The 15,504-nt window shown below is 51.3% G+C and overlaps 1 protein-coding gene across 3 annotated transcripts in view; it reads left to right on the plus strand.

Moving 5' to 3' along the window:
- Nucleotides 1–10,851: 10,851 nt before the first annotated feature.
- PDGFRA (platelet derived growth factor receptor alpha) overlaps nucleotides 10,852–15,504 on the plus strand; it is a 50,706-nt gene continuing 46,053 nt past the window's right edge. Inside the window, exon 1 of one of the 3 annotated variants that reach the window (XM_040238193.1) lies at nucleotides 10,852–12,328. The gene's annotated coding sequence lies outside the window, so the exon portion shown is untranslated. Of the gene's footprint in view, nucleotides 12,329–13,758; nucleotides 14,792–15,504 lie in introns of those variants that run through there. The other 2 variants (XM_040238192.1, XM_040238194.1) reach the window with 2 other exon arrangements.

Here is a 15,504-nt window from a genome sequence, read left to right on the forward strand (position 1 = left end):
TTAAAACACTGAAAATCAAATGAGGATGTAAATATGTTGAGGATCTGAAAGCAGTAAGAAGAGAAGTGTGCAACCTGTAAGAATATAACGCAGGGTAAGAAGCAGGATATAGTGAAAATGAAGTATGAAACCAGCAGAAAGGAGACGAAAAAAGAGCTAATATGTCCTTCCTTTTGTCTCTTCACATTTCCTTTTGTGTCACCAACTATCCAAAGACAATTTTAAGCTGAACAAGCAGCATGTCTGAATGAGTGTTATAAAACACACACACTTAGAATCTCACAGGAACATCGTAAATGTGAGCAGTTCGGCAGGGAGACATCCAGTCTCGGTAGGCTTAATGGGATGTCCCACAGCTGTGTATGTGTTTTCAGGCTGTCTCGTTCCAGACAGCTTTCATTTTTGAGCGAGGGTAGTTGTATTTGTAGTTAGAATGAGCAAACTGTTTCTGACTTCATCAGTTAAAAGCAAGTTTGGCTGTAAGTCACAGGAAAATTCAAAATAAGAGACTCAGCAAGATAGAATTTTATTTCTCCTACATTTTCCAGAAGACACTTGTAGTTTATAAGGGGCTGTTCGGAGCTTCATGGGTCAGGAACGTGCTGTTTTATTGCATTACAGTGTGTATTGCATTTTCAAGTTGCCTCATAGTCTAAGACGGCTGCTGAAGCTCCAGTCATCACCTACTTTCTATCCAGCAAAAAGATCAGATTAAGAAGGATATGCCCTTTATTATTAAAGACACTTCATGGCAGTTGCACCCACAATTCTGCTTACATCCTATTGGCCAGAACTTTTCTTCATGACCATATCTAACTGCAAGAAAGACTGTGAAAAGAAGATTTTGTCCCAGGAAGTAAAACAAAAAACAAAAGAGAAAACAACAGCAACCCAAAAGCTCAATTACTGAGTAGGAAGGAAGAAATGATTACTAAAGAACATTGGAATCATACACATTTTTTTTGTCTCTGAAAGTGAACCCTGCCTTAATTTCTTCAGTGCCTGCCAAGGACTACATGTTGGGGTGAGGAGATCCTTAGGAAAAGGATCTGGCTTCAACGTTCCTCAGGTCTTTGGGTGATCTGAAAGCCAAATCTGCATACAAATGTACATTTAAGAGTATGAATGAGAGAACACTTTATCTGGCATTAAGCTCTCCTGCTTTCATAGAATGTTTATGTGAGTGTGTTTAGTTGCTCGGTTATGTCCAACTCTTTGCAACCCCATGGACTATAGCCTGCCAGGCTCCTCTGTCCATGGAATTTTCTAGGCAAGAATAATGGAGTGGGTTGCCATTTCCTACTCCAGGGTATCTTCCCAACACAGAGAACAAATCCGTGTCTCTGGAGTCTTCTGCCGTAGAAGGCAGATTCTTTACCTCTGCACCACCTGGGAAGTCCAGAATCTTTATGTTATTGTTGTGCAGTTGCTAAGTTGTGTCAGATTCTTTATGACCCCGTGGACTGCAGCATGCCAGGCTTCCCTGTCCTATCTCCTGGAGTTGATTCAGATTTATATCAATTAAATGACTGATGTCATTCAACTATCTCACCCTCTGTTGCTCCCTTCTCCTGCCCTCAATCTTTCTCAGAATCAGGGTCTTTTCCAATGTGTTGGCTCTTTGCATCACGTGGCCAAAGTATTGGAGAATATTTATGTTGTCATTGTTCAGTCACTCGGTTGTGTCCAACTCTTTGTGACCCCATGAACTGCAGCACTCCAGGCTTCCCTGTCCTTCACCATCTCCCAGAGCTTGCTCAAACTCATGTCCATTGAGTCGGTGATGCCATCCAACCATCTCATCCTCTGTCATCCCCTTCTCTTCCTGCCTTCAAACTTTCCCAGCATCAGGGTCTTTTCTAATGAGTAGGATCTTCATATTAAGTGGCCAATGTTTATTGGAGCTTCAGCTTCAGCATCAGTCTTTCCAATGAATATTCAGGACTGATTTCCTTTAGGATGGACTGGTTGGATCTCCTTGCAATCCAAGGGACTCTCAAGGGTCTTCTTCAACACTGCAGTTCAAAAGCATCAGTTCTTCAGTGCTCAGCCTTGCTAATGGTCCAACTCTCACATCCATACATGACCACTGGAAAAACCATAGCTTTGACTAGATGGACCTTTGTTGGCAAAGTAATGTCTGTTTTTTAATACACTGTCTAAATTTGTCATAGCTTTTCTTCCAAGGAGTAAGTGTCTTTTAATTTCATGGCTGCAATCACCATCTGCAGTGATTTTGGAGCCCAAGAATATAAAGTCTGTCACTGTTTCCATTGTTTCCCCATCTATTTGCCATGAAGTGATAGGACCAGATGCCATGATCTTAATTTTCTGAATGTTGAGTTTTAAGACAACTTTTTCACTCTTCTCTTTCACTTTCATCAAGAGGCTCTTTAGTTCTTCACTTTCTGCCATAAGGGTGGTGTCATCTGCACATCTGAGGTTATTGATATTTCTCCCAGCAATCTTGATTCCATGTGCTTCATCTAGCCCAGCATTTTGCATGATGTACTCTGCATATAAGTTAAATAAACAGGGTGACAATATACAGCCTTGACGTACTCCTTTACCATTTGGAACCAGTCTGTTGTTCCATGTCTGGTTCTAACTGTTGCTTCCTGACCTGCATTCGGTTTCTCAGGAGGCAGACAAGGCGGTCTTGTATTCCCATCTGTCTCAGAATTTCCCACAGTGTGTCGTGATCCATACAATGAAAGGCTTTAGCGTATTCAATAAAGCAGAAGTAGATGTTTTCCTGGAATTCTTCTGCTTTTTCTATGATCCAACAGATGTTCACAATTTGATCTCTTGTTTTTCTGCCTTTTCTAAATCCAGCTTGTACATCCGGAAGTTCTAGGTTCTTATACTGCTAAAGCCTAACTTGGAGAATTTTGAGCATTGCTTTGCTAGCACATGAAATGAGTGCAATTGTGTGGTAGTTTGAACATTCTTTGACATTGCCCTTCTTTAGGATTGGAATGAAAGCTGACCTTTTCTAATTCTGTGGCCACAGATGAATTTTCCAAATTTGCTGGCATATTGAGTGCCACACTTCCACAGCATCATCTTTCAGGATTTGAAATAGGAGAATACTTATAATCACTCATAACTATAAAATAACCTGATATGTATGACCACAATTTATAATGATGAACTTAGATGGTAAGCATAGATAGCTCTTTAAGATTCCTAACTGTTTCTCAGCATCTTCTCTGCACACCAGAGTTATCAAGGTTCTATTCTGGATTTTCTCCTCATTTTAATACTTCCCTGACTGATTTTTTTCACATGTGTCATGTTGAGGAGTGAACTCACAATTCTCCTTCCAAAATTTGTGTTCCTTTTGTCCCTCAACTGAATCAATAGCAAGAGCCCAAGCCAAGGACTCCACTCTCCCTCACAGCTCACATTCTGGCAACCCACTCCAGTACTTTTGCCTGGAAAATCCCATGGACAGAGGAGCCTGGTGGGCTACAGTCCATGGGGTCACAGAGTCGGACGAGACTGACTTCACTTTCCTTTCTCTCTGATTCACTTCCCCAAACTCCGTGCCCTCAGGCTAAGGAAGCATCCACACTTGCTAGATTACTGTGGTAGCCTCCCTGCCTCCAGGCATCCTGCAGACTAATTTTACTTAAAATTCAACTTCATTCCTGTCCCACTTGTCCTTAAATCAATTCTTAAACCTCTGTAGCATTAAGTTCAGACTCAACATAGCCTTTTAATTTCATGAAATTCAAAGACACTTGCTCCTTGGAAGGAAAAGTATGACAAACATAGACAGTGTATTAAAAAGTAGAGACATCAGTTTGCTGACAAAGGCCTATATAGTCAAAGCTATGGTTTTTCCAGTAGTTATGTATGAATGTGAGAGTTGGACCATAAAGAAGGCTGAGCACTGAAGAACTGATGCTTTCTAATTGTGGTGCTGGAAAAGACCCTTGAGAGTCCCTTGGATTGCAAGGAGATCCAACCAGTCCATCCTAAAGGAAATCAGTCCTGAATATTCATTGGAAGGACTGATGCTGAAGCTGAAGCTCCAATAAACTTTGGCCACCTAATACAAAGATCCTACTCATTAGAAAAGACCCTGATGCTGGGAAAGTTTGAAGGCAGGAGGAGAAGGGGATGACAGAGGATGAGATGGTTGGATGGCATCACCGACTCAATGGACATGAGTTTGAACAATCTCCAGAAGTTGGCGAAGGACAGGGAAGACTGGCGTGCTGCAGTTCACAGGGTCACAAAGAATCAGACACAACTGAGCAACTGAACAACAACACAGCCTGGAAGGCCTCCAGGATCTGGCTCCTTTTTGCTTCTAGCCATACAAGTTCTAGTCATTCCAAACTTTTTTACTGCTGATGACTTCATCCTGTCTCTCAACTCTAAGCTCACATCCATGAGAGTCTTCCAGAGCTAGATTATTCTTAGGTTCACAAAGGAGATGTTTCTTCCCTCTAAGAAGTCTTCTCCAAACTCTGAGCTGGGGTTAAGCTCCTCCTACGTGCTCTGACATCACTGTGCACCCTAACATTGACTGACAGCACTATATTCCAACTTTCTGTTTAACTGCTTGTTCAGGTATTCTATAAACTCTGTGTAGGCAGGGCTGTATCCTCAGCCCTTGATAGAGTCTTGGGCATTTTTGGCTCAGTAGAAAAATGAGCCAAATTGTCTTGAATTGGATATAGATAAGTTCCTCTCTTCCCTGGTAGGTGTAATGGTAAAGAATCTGCCTGCAATGCAGGAGACCTGTGTTCCAGCCCCGGGTGAGGAAGATCCCCTGGAGAAGGAAACAACCCACTCCAGTGTTCTTGCCTGGAGAATCCCATGGAGAGAGGAGCCTGGTGGGCTACAGTCCATGGGGTCTCAAAGAGTGGGACACGACAACTAAGCGACTATCTCACACACACACACACACACACACACACACACAAGCTCCTCTCGGGCCAGGCTGGAGATCCCAGTTGTACACATTCTGGAGAGTTCAGGGGTGGGGTGGGGTGCGGTTCTGTGACCCACGACTCAAGAGGTCTGCCTTCTTTAACCTTCTTCATAATAGTCCCATGAAAATAATGAGTGTTATTCTAATGGGGCCCCTCTCAATACCCAGCAGTGAGGCTGCAGCGGTTGGGGTGGGGAACACTGGTAGCTAGACAAGAGTATTGTAGCAAATTCCTTCATGGCAAAGACCATATCCATTCTGTTTGCTACCGTAACCCTAATGCCTAATAGACAGCCAGACACAAAGCATATGCTCATTAAATGTTTTTTCAATCAATGAATCAACTGTTTCTCTCTCATTCACTTTTTTTTTCTTTTGAGGGGGCAGTGGGGATGGGGGGTCACATGGCTTGGATCTTAGTTCCCTGACAAGAATTGAAACTGGTCCCACAGAAGTGGAAGTGCTGAGTCCTAACCACTGGACCACCAGCACGCCTGTCAAGTTGCTCAGTCGTTTCTGACTCTTTGTGACCCTATGGACTACAGCCAGCCAGGCTTATCTGTCCATGGGGATTCTCCAGGCAAGAATACCGGAGTGGTTCCCCTGCCCTCCTCCAGGGGATTGTCCCGACCCAGGGATCAAACCCGTGTCTATGTCTCCTGCACTGGCAGGCGGGTTCTTTACCACTAGCGCCAACCAGGAAGGCAAACCAGGGAATTCCATGAACCATCTCTCTAAAGTGGAGAGCAAACTCTGACTGGCACATGCCATCGTTTTTTTAACTTACTTAAATTAAAAAAATATATATGATAGTTTATTTACAATGTTGTGTTAGTTTTAGATGTGCCATAAGCTTTAATGAATTGAAAAACTGGAAGAGAAACTTCCAAAATCAAGGTTGGAGGACGTCTGGTGGAGGAACGTGACTGTGTGTTAGATGCAGGCATGGCACACGTTGACCTGCCAAGTACCTCCTCTCAAAGTCCGGGTGCCTGGGGCACAAGCTTACCAGACACCCCAGAGGCTCCTCCACGGATCCTCACCACAGGTTCCCCGAAACTTGAGGCCTCAGCATCCCTTCTTCCTGACTTTCTTACAGATCCTCTCTTGGAGGTGTTGGGCCTGTCTTCTCATTCTGGCTGCTTGTTCTGGTCCTTCCTGGCTCCCTGCTGCCTTCTGGCCTAGGACCCAGTTTTTGAGAGGGCCTGAGACATTGATGGGTAATAGCTAGGAATCAAGATGCCCCTGCCCCACCTTTAATGAGACCATGAACTAGAAAACTAGACTGGCATTCACCCAATTCTTGAGGCCAATCCAGGGGAAGCAGGGACCTAGAGAGGAGTATGTCTGACTGTGCCTGTGAAAAAGCCTGAAGAAAGGAGAGAAAGAGAAACTTTATCCAGTGCCTTCCTGGGCTTCTCCTGCCTCATATTGTTTAACCTTCTCAACAATCTAGGGACAAAGTGCAGACATACCAATTCATACAGACGAGGAGACTGAGGCTCAGAGATGTGACCTGTCTTGACTAGATCACACTGGAACTGGAACCCAGGACATGGTTAGGCAGAAACTGGCACTGCTGTGCACTAACTGCTTAACCCCTCTGACTTTGTTTGCTCATCTGTTAATTGGGGGTAATCATGCACAACCCACAGGGCTGTTCGGGGGATTAAATAAAATAATACCCTGATTAAATAATGTGGCTCACACTCAAACTTCTGTACTATAATTAATGTAGTTGCAGATCCCAGGTTCCACTGTTTGCACCGCACAGTTTCTGCTGGAAGCCTTTCGCTTTTTTTTTTTAAACATCGTTAGCCCTTGCCTTACTCCTGGGACTTCCTGAGGACAAGGCCCTTTCTTCAGTCAAGCTGACCTAAACAGAGCCAGCCCTCCTGCCCCTCCCAAGCCACAGCTGTGAGTTGGAAAGCTGGATGCTGAGGCCCCTAATAAAGAGCAGACCTCCCAATCTCCTCGATCCCTCCCCCCTCCTCTCACATGGCTTTCAAATTAAAAGTGACTAAAAGCTAAAGGTCTAACAGAAGGAGAGGGGAGTAGGTGGTGCAAAAACCTCTCCCTATTGAGAAAGCCGGGCTCTCTCCCTAGGAAGAGGGTATCCAAGAATCCAGACCCAGGGGGGGGTCTAGTCCCACCGTGTCTTTCTCAGCTCTGGGGAGCTTAGTCCTTCCCTGGGCTCGTCAGGGTGGGAAACAGAGCTCACAGTCTGTGGTCCTCGGGTCACCAAGCAGGCTGAAGTGTTTGGAACCCTAGCCCTAGCAGAGGCGCGGCTGGTCTCCAGCCACGGGGAATGGCTTTGGACTTCTCTTTGGAGACAAAGGTCTGAAGAGAAAGCCTCTAAGAACCCAGAAGAGACGCTGCGCCCTTAGTCAGCCACCAGCAAGAAGACGAGGTGTGTAGGGGGTACCGGAGAGAACTGTCGCCCCAAGTTACACGAGCCTGTTTGGACCCTCTTTCTCCTCTTTTAATAAGACTTGGGCCTCTATTCTGAGCTGCAGAGACTAGAGCAAGCTTCCAAACCTCAGCTGGGGCAGACCAGAGGCAAGGGCGGGGACCCCACCATCCGCAAGCCTCCTCGAAACCTTCTTCACTAAGGTCCCTCGCCGGCCCAGGGAGGCGTCTCTTGCAGGCTCAGACAAGAATTGAAAAAGGGTGGGAAATGGGACAGTTAGCGCCTCCCCCCGCCCCCCAGCCACCAAATGGCCCTTTATTTTCAATTCAGAAAGCTAGGGGAAAAAAAAAAAAAAAAGCTAGAAGTGCGTCCCTTCCTCACAACAAACCCCCAACTTCATTTGAAAAGACCAACCGCGACTTGGTTTAAAGGTGATTTTCGCTACTATCGTCTTTCATAACTGCTGTAACCAGAGGTCTTCCAAAGCCCAAGTACCTTCTGAATTCTCCGAGGAAAGTAGAACTGGGGGGTGGAGCTGGAGCGCCGGGAAGGAGGAGAAGAGAAACAGAAAGCCAACTCAGCGGGGAAACGCCCACGAAACTCAAAGGTGTGACCCGGAGCTGCAGCCGGCCGCGGTCGCCCGGGAGTGGGGTAGGCGAGCCGGGGAGGCAGAGCAGGGAGAGATTTTGGTTTTGTTTTCAGGGATCATTTGGATTTGGTTTTAAAAACGTAGGGTGGGGGGCTCTTTTTGATGGCTGGCTCTGCTCCATCTCTTGCTTCCAATTGCATTGTCGCTTGAGGGCCTAGATGCGCAAGGCCACGCCAGAACACCACGCTCCCCTAACTTCCCCACGTGGCTCATCTCTCGAGTTGGGCCTCCTTCCCAGAGGGTCGCAGCCGCCCCGACTGCAGGTTTGGGGGAAAAACCCTCACTCGTAATTCCATGATGATCTCTCAAGGGAAAAACACAAGAGGTGAAAATAAAAATCCAGGTTGAGGCTGGGACATTCGCTCAAGTACCTAAGCCGGCGAGGGTCACTCCTCCGGGAGCTCAGGGTGGTGAGTCCCCCGCAACGCCCCGGGCAGAAGCAGACAGAAAAGAGACCTTTCAGTTCGCCTCGGCCAGGAGGCATTTCTTGCCCGCTGCGGCTCCTGGACCACCCAGGACCCCGGGCATCGAGGGAGCAATCTGAAAGGATCTTAGAAGAACACTGGGAGAGGGAAACTCGGCTCGCCCCACCTCTCCGTGACGCCCCTGTTGATAGACGCGCGCAGTTAATCCGCTGAACTTCGGCGGAGGGCGGACGGCAAGATTCAAACCCGCCTATGAGCAGTGGGAGGGGCGGGTGGGCAGAACTCGTTTTAAGGAGCTAACCGCCTCTTTTCGTGGGCCTCCAGCCCCGAGGTTGCTCCCGACTAGTGGGTTTATTTTGCTTTTGCTGGGGAGGCAGATGTTGACCTCCCTCTATCTGCTCGGCCCAGGCTCGGGGAAATCTCCCAACCATTTGCTTCCCTTGCGCCACCCCCCACCGGTGTTCCATCCCCGGAGTCAGCTCCCCAGGCCTTTAAACCTTCTGGAATGTCACACATGGAAACCTTTAGCAAATGTTTGTTAATGATCATAACAAAGGCATCATTCAAATTAGGCAGGTAATTACTACCAGAAGGACAACTGAGTGCTTACTTGCTCATCCGTTCTCTCTGTTTTAAACTCGCGAGGAGTTATGGCCCGAAGATACCCCCGCCCAGTCCACTTTTCGGGTCCCTTTAAGCGTCTCTGAAAGCAACTGTGAAGTTACCATTTGTGGGCGGGGAGAGCAGGGGCCTGCGTCCTGGAGATCCCGGCTTGACCAGGCTGGCAATATCGTAGCAGCAAAGCAGGCCTTCCTGGGTAGGCCCTGCGCCCTGCCTCGCCTCCTACCCTCTCGAGTCCTTGGTATAAAAATTTGCATCTCAGCTGGATTTTATTATTAGCATGAAAGCCAGCGCCCGCTTTCCCCCTATTATTCCGCACTCCGATTTTGGGGGGGTTCTTTAGTCCCCGTTCGTTATCTACAAACATTACGGTATCCTGTTAGCATTCCGAACAAGGGGCTGTTCATATATTTGCCTTCAATGATTTCCTGAAGGAACATGTGGAAGTAATAGTGAGCAGTGCAGTCATCCGAACTGAAGGTGCACGGGAGGCGGTTGCGCAGGACTGGAGGAATGAGGCCCCTAGCCCAGCCTCAGGCGTCTTCTCGAAACTGACACCCCAGGAGCCGGTCGCAGTTGCGTACAGCACCCCTCCGAGTACTTCTCTGTGAACACCCGCTGCAGGCTGCCCCGTGTCCACTCTCTAAGTAAGGGAGAAGGTGATGGCTGTCCCACATTCCAGCCTAAACCAGGCCGCCCTGGCCCCTGTCAAGTGTGTGTGGGGGGTGGGGGTGGGGGCAGAGTCGGGGGTGGTGGTAAAGGTTGAGCCCTCCACCCAACAAGAGAATTCGAAATTAGAGAAGGTGGGGAAGGCAAACGCGCTCCCCTCCCCCGCCCTCGCTGGGAAGCCCCACTCTATCCAGGTCTGGTTCCTGGAGCGTCAGCGCCCCCTTTCCTTCGCGAGCAGGATCGCCCTCTCCCGGCTTCGTCTCCTGCCTGGCGCCCCAGGGCTAGGCTTGGGGGCTCCCTTCTTATCCCTAGTGTACCCGTACGGCCCGACCCACGCGGCGGGAGAGGGTGTGGGGAGAGTCAAATTGTACCCTCCCCCTGAACGCGGAGGTAGCAGGCTGGTTGTAGAAGATTCCCCAGACGATCAAGCCTGAGCCTTTTTGTGTGCGTGATAGAAGCCAGGACAACCTCGCCCAGATAACCATGAAAACAAAGGCAAGACAAGATAAGTGCTTTAAGAGAGTAAAGGTCGTTCTGTCGGAGAAAGTTCCAAACCTATGGCAGACCCTCGACTCTTTGTACCCTACTTCAAATCTGTCTTTGGACAAAATCAAACCAAACCAAACCCCCTCCTCGCCCAAGAAAAAAAACCCACCCATCATCTTCATATTAGACTCAACAGCTTGCCTAATCCCATTAAAGGATTAGCAACTATACGGCACTTTCCCTAAAAGACCCCAGGTTCAAATCGACGCAACGGCTCGGAGACTTCTCCCGACGGCCCGGATTCTGGTTGAGTTAAGGGTTTCTACAGAAGGGACACTTCTCGACTCCAGATTTATATTCTCTCTGGACATTAACTGCAATTTTACGTGTTCCTTTTCTTCCTTTCAAAGAAAATACAAAGCAACATAGCAGTGTAGGAAATTGTCCCCCGAAATCAAGATGCAAACTCATTTTGGAAATGATGGGCAGTTTGTATTTTCACGAACCTCTTTCCCGGCAGAGCATCAACACCTCCCCCTCCCCCCCCCACCCCATCTGGTCGGCTTCTCTCCGCCCCCCAGTTGTTGTCGAAGTCTGGGGGTTGGGGCTGGACCCCCTGATTGCGTAAGAGCGAACGGCGAAGGCGCAATCTGGAGGCTGGAAGATTCAGAGCGCACGGAGTTCGAGGGAAACTCTTATTTTGAAGAGGCCAAGGGGAGGGGGGGCTTCATTTCCTGACAGCTATTTACTTAGAGCAAATGATTAGTTTTAGAAGGATGGACTATAACATTGAATCAATTACAAAACGCGGTTTTTGAGCCCATTACAGTTGGAGCTAGAGGGAGAGAAACAGAGGAGGGGACAGCAGGAGAGGGCTGCAGGCCGTGGACACACTTTTTCCTCCTCATGTAGGATTTTCATTGCGAATTGACATTGGAGGAGAAGGTAAGGGAGGAGAAAAAGTATTTTTGTTTCTAAAAGAAATCCCTAATCAGGCTCTTTGGGCTAGAAGTGAAGTAACTTCAAACTTTGGGTGATGAAAAAAGAAAAAATTGGAGTCGAATTCTAGTTGTATGTCCAGAGAGTAATTTATTTTGAATAAACTTCACTTGGAGGGAAGATAACCATAGAGTTCGAAAGTCTAGGGGTTTAAAAAAACACATTTTCCGACCTATTTTTAAAAGCAGTGTTTTTCTAACAACTCTATGGCCTCCCAAAGAAATTGTTGAGGCTTACATTTTTGAGGTTTCTTTTGGGGGTTGGGGGTGATATTCCTGTATACTGGGACGAGCACCAAGCAGAGCTGGGAGTGGGGGCAGAGGTGTTTGCCCTCTTCTTGGCATGGAGTCCTGGAAGGCTACAGGTTTTTAATGAGTATTTTCATTCCTCGCCCGCGGTTTGGCGGGACAGCACTGTAGCCGGCGGTGTGGAGCGCGACTGGTGGACCGAGGGAGGTGGGGAGAGACGAGCGCCGAGTGGGGAGCGGAAGGGGTTGAGGGGAGGGGAGGCGTGAAGGGCTCGGCTGGAGAGGGCCGGACCTGGGGTGCCCACCGGGTGCACATGGCGCCGACCCAGGGCGCATAGTTACTGGACGGTGCTGCGCCCGGTAAGGGCCAGACTCAGTACAACCGTGGCTGCTGCGAGACGAGCGGAGGGGGCGCCCATTTGGGCGAGGGTTTGGGGATCAGTGGTTTGCGGGAATCAGTGAACTGCGAGGGAGAGAGGGCGCCAGCCCCGCAGCGCGCTCGAGTTGCGCGCTGTAGCGCGGGGGCGACGGCGGCGCGGGCTGGCGGGCAGGCAGGCGGTCTATGGAGTAATGACAAACACATTTGGCCCCGAGTGAAGAAGTCGTCGTTGCCTCGCATTCCAGCAACTGGGATTTGAGGAATTTCGAACTGCGCTCCTAGGGGCCCTCATTGTGCGCGGTGGTCTCCACCCCCAGCAATCTCTGCGCACCCCATTCCTCGGTGGAACCGTTTTTGCCAAGCCCGGAGCTCTGCTGCTACCCAGTCCCAGCCGCAGGAAGGAAAGAAGGAAGGTCGCCAAAAAAAAAAAAAAAGTGGAGAACTTCTTGTGGGGGAAGTTAGGGACAACTCGGAACGGAGAAACTTGGTTCCCAGGTAAGACAGACATGTGGGAGGCGAACCGCCCTCACTGCTCGCCTCGGGGTACCCGTGCCCCTTTCCGCACGGGGGTGCGGGGCACTCGCCCCTGCACTGGCCCAGCGCTGCTTCACCCTCTCCAGTGTCCCTGTATCTATTTCACTCCCTGCGCCAGCCTCTTCGCCCCGGAGCGGTCTCCTCGCGCCCCACCTTCTTCCATCGTCTATCCCCATGCAAATAGGCTTTTATACATGAGATTAACTTCTCCAGACAGCGCAAAGGGAGCGGGCAGCTTCCCCTTGGCTCAGAAACAACTGGGATCAGCGGTTCAGTTCGGAAAGGGTCTCTTGTCAGTTCAGAGCGAGAGGGAGTGTGGCTCGACCGCTGCCTAAAGGGACCAGGTATCTCGGCCTCCTGGCCAGGTGTGAAGTAGCCTGGCCAAGCGTCTCAGCCTTGTGTCTCCCGCAGCCAGAGTGCCCTCTCCACACTTTGTTCCCCCCAGCCCTGCTAGGACCCCAGGACATGCAGAAAGAGTGCTTAGAAGAACTTGCCACTTACTCCATCTCAAGGGTGAGAGACAAACGGAGGCTGGAGAGGGAGCGCGAATGCCCCTTATCAGGTCCGGACTGCCCCGCGCCCGGCCCGGCCGCCTAGAAAAGCCCCGGGCTGCGCTGTGTGGGAAATGGCTTTTTGGCTCTTCAACAGAATTGCTCAACGTTTTGGACCGACTCGCCTCCGCACTGTCGCTCTCGAACATAACTAGGCAGCTTTTTGGAGCGGGGAGAGACATCCGGGGCAAACGGGGCGCGACAATCAGACGCCCAGCTCACCGGACTAACACCCCAGAGACCGGCAAGCCTGGGGACCCCTGGAGGGGAGGAAGGGGCTCCCCAGACGTGCGCACCTCACTCGGTGACGCGCTGGCTCTGGTTCTAACATTCCCTCCCACCCTCAAGCCCCACCTCCATCTGACCCACCCGGGCCCTGGTGCTGCTGCTTTGCTCTTTTCCTTCTCTCTTGTCTTTTTTCCTTCCCTCTTTTCCTTCTCTCTTGGTTTTCTCCTCTTCGCAATCCTCTCAGTAAAGGGGGCCCTTACTCCACTCCCCAACAGGCTCACTGACACCCTTGTGAGTCCCTGCTGCGGGCTCTTGGACAGTCTTGCTTTGGGTTTGACCCAAGTGTAGCTGGACTCCAAAGCGACGGGTGGTGGCGGGTGGGAGACAGAAAGACGAGGTGGGAGAAGGCACCCGGAAGCGCCAGTCTTTAGACAGAGAGGAGCTCGAAGCAGAGCCCCGGCTGCCGGCCCCAGGTCCGCTTTCCTCCCGGGGCGCGGACTGGGGAGGGGTGTAAGGGGGAGGGGCATCGGGGCCAGGCTTTCCAGCTGCAAACGCGTCTGGCGCCGAGGCGGGCCGGTTTTGTGCCTCCTGGGGACCGGCCGTGGGCGGCGCGCAGTGCCAGGACGCGTCCTGGGGACGTGGTGGCCGGCGCCTTCCTGCAGACCCCGGTGGGTGGGACTCCCTCTGGCCTCCAGGGAGCTGCGACTGTTACATGTTGTTGGTGGAGAAGTGGCAGTTCTAGGAGGAAAGCTGAAAGCCTGATTAGTGGCCAAAAGGTGCGGCTCTCAATCTCTCTGGCCTCTAGTCTCATGGGGTCCGCGCGCGCAGCATCAGCCGTCGGGGTACGAGGGGAGAGGGGAAAGGTCTTGCGATCTTGCCTTCTGCACGGGATGCAGAGCTGGGGCAGATTGCTTTTCCTCACAGTGCTCTAGGGCTCTGCTGGTGCTTGTATTTTGCTGAAATGGATCGATGGCATTTTCCTTTTGTTTTCAGCTGAACAGTGAACCAGGGATCCGTTGGAAATATAGATTGCAAGGGATAGAGGACCTCGGAATTCCCCACCTATTGCAGTCTACCCCCTCCCTGCGAAAGAGGAGCGAGAGGCGCAGGCGGAGCGTTGTGTGCACAGGGCAACCCGGGCAAAGCGAGAGTCGGGCGAGGGGGACGCAGTGGGGGTGGCTGGGTTCTCTAAAGCGGAGGGAGCGCAGCCTCAGCTCCAAGTAGCCTTCTCCGCGCAGCTGTCCGCGGCCGTGGCGCTTTCAGGCCCATAGGAGGCGCTGGCGTGCGACTGTAACCCTATACCCCTCGATCCTTCTCCCTCCACCCCGTCCGGCCCCCGTCTCAGGTCTCAGTTGAAAACAATGCAAACGCCGAGCATCGAGTCTAGGGCGCAGCGGCCGCCGCAGCTCTAAGCCGGGAGTGCGGCGGATGCTAAACGCGGGAGCTGGCGGTCGTTGTCCCCAACCACAGGGTGACTGAGCGGCCGAGGGCGTGGACCGCAGCCAGCTCGGGGTTTGTGGGGGCGTGGCGGGGCAAGACCGTGCCAGCGCAGATCCTCCCCTGCGAAGGTGGGAGAGCTGCGGTCCCCGCTGCACTGTCGGGGACCCGGAGCCGGAGCGACCGGCGGGAGCGAGGAGCGAGTCGGGTAAGATTCGCGCGGCTGCCGCGCCCTCTAGCGGGTGTCCGGCGCGCCGTCCGGCTCCCCGCCAGCCTCGGGAGGTCGGCGCCGCTCCGGGGTCGGAGCGCAGCGCTGGGACCCAGGACTCGACTAACCTCGGTCACCTTACCCCCTCCTGGGGCCTCACAGTGACGCCTTGCAGGCACTTTGTCTGCCCTGGAGACTCTGGGTGTGCGAGAGGGGCGGAGGTTCCTGGGTTTGGTGATAAGGGTGGGGGTGTCATAATAGTGAAATATGGGCGAAGCGGAGGATATAGGGTCCTGGGCACTCCTTTGGAGGGTTAGGGCGACTTTTGTTTTCTGCCCCTTCGAAAGTCCTGCCGCGCAGGCGGCCTGTTGCTGTTGTTTGTTTTATGACCCCGCGTTATTGTGCAACGAGAACAGTCGTTTCCAATCAGCCCGCAATTCCCAGGCTGCGTGGCCGTCGCGGCCCCCGCCTCGGGGTTTACGAGGCGGTGACAGTGGCTTGCGAACGGACCCGACAGCTCGCGCCCAGCCGCGGCGTCGGGGACCCCACCTAGAGCGGCCCAGGTGGTCTGTCTTCCCTCAACGGGCGGAGACTGCGAGATGGGGAGAACATTGGCTAAATAAAACCCTGAACCACTCGAGCTACTCCCGAGTGGCTTTTCCTGCTGAACCTTCCAAACTTTTGAGACCTGGAATGGCAGCGCCATTTTCCTG

The sequence above is a fragment of the Oryx dammah genome, unplaced genomic scaffold (genome assembly GCF_014754425.2).
Source record: "Oryx dammah isolate SB20612 unplaced genomic scaffold, SCBI_Odam_1.1 HiC_scaffold_3, whole genome shotgun sequence".
Classification (NCBI taxonomy): domain Eukaryota; kingdom Metazoa; phylum Chordata; class Mammalia; order Artiodactyla; family Bovidae; genus Oryx; species Oryx dammah.